At 53.3% G+C, this 6,016-nt stretch overlaps 1 long non-coding RNA gene across 2 annotated transcripts; it reads left to right on the forward strand.

The window, feature by feature from the left end:
• The first annotated feature begins 1,984 nt into the window (after window positions 1-1,984).
• LOC116481799 (uncharacterized) lies at window positions 1,985-3,004 on the forward strand. Of its 2 annotated transcripts, none has more exons than XR_009209579.1 (3): window positions 1,985-2,014; window positions 2,474-2,598; window positions 2,918-3,004. It is a non-coding gene; the product is annotated as an uncharacterized LOC116481799 (long non-coding RNA). The 2 variants fall into 2 exon arrangements; XR_009209578.1 differs by having other exon boundaries at window positions 2,474-2,634; window positions 2,878-2,998.
• The last annotated feature ends 3,012 nt before the right edge of the window (window positions 3,005-6,016 follow it).

Below are 6,016 nucleotides of genomic sequence, written 5' to 3' on the forward strand. Positions count from 1 at the left end.
ATAGCAAGAGCTGGAGAAGATGTGGAGAAATTGGAGCCCTTGGATGCTATCCATGAAAATGTACAATGGTTGCAGTGCCCGTCTCTCAACTAAGTTCAGCATAGAATTGCCGCACGACCCAGCCATTCCACTCCTGGGTTTATACCCAAGAGAAATGGAAGCATATGTCCACACATCGGCCTCTTCCCAATGTGAAGGAAGCTTTGAAAGCTTTGACTCCGTGATGAACCCTTTATCGGGAGCTAACTCCAGGCCTGGCTATGGTTGTGTTTTATAGAACTTGCTGGAGAGATCTGTCTTGTTGGGCTGATGGATTCAGAACCAGTGACGGGAACAGGGTCAGGTCCTCCGTGCAGTGAGTGAGGAGGGATTCCAGATGAGCCTCTTGACCCTCTTCCTATGCACAGGTGGCTTTTGGGGTCCTGAAGAGGGAAACAGCCTGCTCTTCACCGTCAAGGCCCTGAGGGAGGAAGGTGCTCCCTAGTGAGGCCGAGGACCCCCTTTTCAGACATACAGTGGCACCTCGTTTCTCTGGGCTGGGTCTTTGCAGTAGGCCAGTGTTGCTGTCGTGGACATCTAAGTTGTGGGCACTTGGAGGGATGGGGGCCTTTAGGCTGCACCAATTTACCTGCCTCGGCTTCTGGTTCCTCAGCGATAAAACCAGATGGTCAGAGTAGGGAGCCTCGAGGGTCCCATCCAGGTCTACAGGTGGATAATCTGTGTGCAGAGGCCGCACTGTGAGAGAAGGCCTGGTGGAGGATGTTTCCCATGTCACAGCTGCAAGTAGGAAGAGTGTGAATCCCTGTGAATCGGCAGAGGAGCAAGGGGAGGGTTCAGGTGTAGGTGGGGGTGGGAGGGAGGATTAGGGGGAGGCCGTGTCGGTTTCCCAAGGCTGCTGTAATGAATATCCACAGACTTGGAGGCTTAAACAACACACACTATCTTATGGTTCTCAAAATCAGAATGCTGAAATGGGTCTTGTGGGGTAAAATCTGTGAACAGTCATTTCTTCCTTCTACAGGCCCCAATGGGGGAAGGGGCTCCTGGGCCACGGTCAGCAGGGCCAGGTTCTTCTGGAGGCTCAGGGGAGAAGCTGCCTTCCTGCCTTTTCAGCTTCCAGAGGCCGCCTGCATGCCTCAGGGTCCCCGCAGCAGACCACATCACTCCGACCTTTGCTTCATCCTCGCATCGCCTCCTCCACCTCCCTTCCTCCCTCTCACAAGGACCCTGGGATGACACTGGACCCCCCGGCTGACGGAGGAGAATCTCCCCTCTCAAGATCCTCACTTGAATCACATCTGCAAGATCTCTGCGGAAGCTCTGGGGATAAGATTTGGCATCTTTGCAGCGGCCGTTATGCTGCCCACCGCAGGGGCCCCCACCTGATGATAGAGAAAAGGCACATAGAAGATGCTCGGAAACACGTGTTGAGTGAAAGAGTGAGCGGCTGTGTGGAGCCAAAACTAGGTTGGTCTGTGCAGGAGGCGTAACAAGAGCTGCATCTTGTATTTCTGCCTGCCTTCCGGCCTCTGCCATTGACTGGAGGTCAGCAGGTCTGACGGTTCCAGAAATAGAACTTCTGCTCTGATCTGATCCACACGAAGGTGAAGGTCAGGTGCAGGATCCCCTGCCCCCACCTTGTGAGTTCTGGGGGTGCTGAGCCAGGGCCCCACCTCTGCCCTGGGGACACCCCCTGCCAAGTTTGCTTGGAGGCTCCCTTGAGCTCAGGCACACCCAGGAGCCAGAAGGAGATGACTTGTAAAGACAGGGACTGTGACCCCGGGCAGGCCTGTGTCCTGGCCCTCAGGGAAGGAATAATGAGTAGACTATTGTGTAAGAAAGATGAGAATCAGGCAGATAAAGGGCCCAGTGAAGCCGCCTGCCCCACTCCCTACCCCCAGGACTGAACCTTGGACCCCACCTAACATTCCAGCTCCACCGCGGTGCCCTGGTCTCCGTGACAACTGGGAATCATTTTACAAATAGAAGATTGCGGATCCGTGGGAATGCAGAGGTGAGGAAGTCTGAGGAGTAAAGGTTTCATTTACGGCACCTTGGTGCGAAGGTGTCAGGCCAGGCCTTGGAGCCAAATTCTATGCGGAATGACCAAGCGCAGAGAGCAGAAAACGCGAGCTATGTTCCTGACCCTTTGCCTGTTAGCCATGTGGCTCTGGTTCTGGAGTGAAGGGAGCAGCAGGGTGCTCTGGGCCTTAAGTGACAGAATTCCTGACTCTCTGAGGCCAGAGCAAGGCTTTGGAAAGGCTGGAGGGAAGCCATTAAGTCGGTGAGGTTTTCCTGGCTTGCCCCATGGAGGCAAGGTGGCTGCAGGGGCTCCAGGCATCATGTCCATTGAGGACAACATCCAATGCAGAAAGGAGGGCAGGTGGCAAAGGGGCTTCTCCTCTCACAGCTCTTTTATCACAAACTCCTGCCTTGTCCAGCATCCCTCAAAGACTTTGTTTCTCATCAGCAGGAATGCGTGGCAGCAAGGAATCTCACAGGGATTCACAGTTCACCCCTAAATCCATCCGTGGGGCCCGAGGGGCAAAGTGTCTGAGTGACTCAGCCCTCAGTCTTGTGTCTGTTCCTGAGAAGGAGGTCAGCCTTGCCCCTCAGGAGCTGCATGTACCAAATGTGAGTGTGTGCGTGCCTGAGTGTGCCTGTTCACCTCAGTGAGTGTGTACATGTGTGAAAGCAGATGTTTGCATGTGCACAGGTGTGTGCTGTGTGCATATAAAGCAGGGCAGGTCGTGTGGGGAGGTGGAGTGATTGTGCAAAGCAGAGGTGGTGTTGCTGGAAGACATGGACGGAGGCATGACACAGACCGTCCACTGCAAAAACCACGGACGGAGGCGTCACACAGACTGTCCACTGCAGAGACCACAGATTGAGGCGTGACACAAACTGTCTACTGCAGGGGCCGTGGACGGAGGCATGACACAGACTGTCCACTGCAGAGACCACGGACGGAGGCATGACACAGGCTGCCTGCTGCAGAGACCAGTCCTTCCAGAACCTGGCTGCCCTTCTTCTTGGTGATGGTCCCATTTTAAAGGGCCTGGTTCAGGAGTGGATGTGCCACTCACTCCTGCTCTCCCTGAGGTCTGCACTTGCTGCTAAACAGTGGCCAGGAAACTTGCAACAGGCCCTGGTTAGATTCAAGATTCTTCCGAGACATTCAACACAGGTCACCTGAATTCACTTTCAGACCTGTTCGCAGTCCTTTGTACATGGGTAGTCTCTTCTCTTCCATTAAAAAGTGTCGTTTTAATGATTAAAAAAAAAAGGAGTGTTTGCTCATTGTAGAGAAACTGGAAAATACATGGAAAAAACTCCTCCCTTTCTACAAATTAACATTTTGCAGATTCTTGTCTATGCAGATGAATTCATATTCTTTTCCTTTTAGATAAATGGGTGTCATAATCTACGTCCCACCTCGCCATCTCCGTTTTTGTTTCAGTAACAGTGCTCAATGCTTTCTTACGTCAGTGAAGGTTCTTCTGCAGCGTGACTTTTGGTAGAATTCCATCGTATAGACACAACAGAGCTTATTTAGCAGCTGTTTTATCTCCTGTGAATTTTGGGTTTCCCTGAGTTCCTTGTCAGCAGTAACCTCCGCCTGAGTTTTGTGGGCACCGGGCAGGCAGCCCCACCTGCCAACCGCACAATCCACTCACATAAAATGTCCCAACTCAGAAACTGGCACCCAAAACTTTCCAGTCACCGCTCCCATCGCAGCCACTCTTCGGAAGCCATGGGGCCCAGTGAAAGGGCGCTCTTGAATGGATTCGTGAGCTCCTGAGGTTGGAGGGCACCTTCCCCGTGCCCTGCACCCCTCTCTTCCTCTCCTGCCCCCTCCTCCTCTCAGCACAGGAGACACGTGGGACCTGCCTGCTCCAGGACACGGGAGGGGTGCAAAGAGGAGAGAGGGGAGAGAGGACGAGGAGCGAGGAGCCGCTCCGGGTGGGAGGGAAACCGGAGCTGGGAGATCCCACAGAGGCTTGTTTTTACAATGCCGCTCTGTGACCCTGGGAAGTCACCCAGCTTTTCTGTGCCTCAGTGTCCTTATCTATAAACAGAGAGCCTGGGAGGAGAAGCCCCCAAGGTGTCCTTGGGGCTGACATCCTTAGAAGAAGGAAACAGTAAGGGCCTTCCTCTCCCGGGTTTCTTTGAAGTGGGCGTGCAACTTGCCAAAGATGTGGAGGCCCCTCTGGGGGGCACCGCCCCTCACTCCTGAGGAGAGTTCTCCACTCGCCTGTGGGGTCTGGTGGGAGCCTCGGAGCCGGCCCAGCAGCTCTCCTGTGAGTGGGGCTGGCACTGTCCCCAGCATTTGTGCCACCGGTGCTGTAGAAAGGCAGGGAGACAGCACATGGGGACTTGCCGTCTTGCCGTTCCCGTTCTGTTCTGCAGCACGGGAGGGGTGGATGGGACAGGACCGGCTGCTCATTCCACACTGGAGGTGAGGCCAGGAGTCTCAGCTGGATGCAGTCACCTGACCTGGAGAGTTCAAAGTGCCTAACACAGGTGCTCACCCCTCTTCCCCCTCACCCCTGTCTGGACCTGGGGTGTGGAGCCTTCCTCTAAGCCTGGTCTCCCCATTCCCCCAGGAAGGTCCTGGAGGGGATGGCCTGGGATGGGCTAGAACTCGGTTCCCACCTCAGGAGGCCTCTGGCCATGGAAGTGCTAAGGTGCCTGGTGTCCGTCTGTCCAGGTGACTCTGACTTGGGGGTTGGGTGGCCTTGCCTGTGTCCAGCGACATGGGGAGGTGTGTGTGGAAAATCAGATGCCACCTCGCTCACATGGCGGGGGGCGGTGGCTGGGGGTTGGGGGTGATGGCTACTGGTTCCTCCCCCATTGGGGACCATTTCCGGGGACCCTGGTACCGACAAGCCTGGATCCTGGCATGCTCTGCTGCTTTCCGTCAAGCCCTGGCCTCATCAGACCCCCAAGGCTCCCTAGACAGGGTTAATTATTCATGTGGCCCGGGACCCAGGTACAAAGTCTTCTCCTCCTTCCCACATCTGCAGAAGCTGCTCTTGTGGACAGGGCTCCAAGGAGGAAAGGGCAATTGTTTTATTTTAATCATTAAAACATTTTCTGGGATATACGTGTTGGTTGACAACAATTAGAAGGTATAGAAAAGTATAAACAAAAAATTAAAGACAAGCCAGGTGCTGTGGCTGATGCCTGTAATCCTAGCACTTTGGATGCCCAAAGCAGGCAGATCTCCTGAGGTCAGGAGTTCAAGACCAGCCTGGCCAATATGGCAAAACACCATCTTTACCAAAAATACAAAAATTAGCTGGGCATGATGGCACACATCTATAATCCCAGTCGCTTGGGAGGCTGAGGCAGGGGAATCCCTTGAACCCGGGAGGCAGAGGTTGCAGTGAGCTGAGATCATGCCACTGCATTCCAGCCTGGGCAACAGAGTGAGACTCAGTCTAAAAAAAAAAAAAAAAATTAAAGACAAAAAATTGAAAACCACCCATAAGCCCACCAATCAGAGACAGGCACTACTAACAACTCATGATGTTTCCTTCCAGGGAGCGTTTGTTTGTTTTTCCCGACACAGTAGGGTCCACGAGGAAGTCAGGATCCACTGGCAATGTTTGCAGTGCTGTGTTGAATGTGGCAACTGGCTGCGTGACGATAGAGAAGTAAACAGCATGTCTGGTGGCAGTCGGTTACCACATAGAATTTAGGACGCCCAGTGAAATGCGAATGCTAGGTAAGTGACACATAACTTTTGATATAAGTATATCCTAGGCAACATTTATTTATTGGAAATTGAAACTCACATTTAACTGGCCATATTATTTTTTTTTAATTTTTTTGTTTTCTAAGTCTATCTTTTGTTTGCTGAATTTCTAGCAACCTTAGATGGAGAGATGGCTCTGAGATTAGCATCCCCACAGGCCCACCTCTGGCTGGAGAGACAAAGGGAGGTGGGGTGCTGCCAGGGAGGCAGAGCCAACGTCCACTTCCACGCTGCTCCCAGACCTGGGGCCAGAGG

The sequence above is a fragment of the Hylobates moloch genome, unplaced genomic scaffold, assembly GCF_009828535.3.
Source record: "Hylobates moloch isolate HMO894 unplaced genomic scaffold, HMol_V3 SCAFFOLD_14, whole genome shotgun sequence".
NCBI lineage: Eukaryota > Metazoa > Chordata > Mammalia > Primates > Hylobatidae > Hylobates > Hylobates moloch.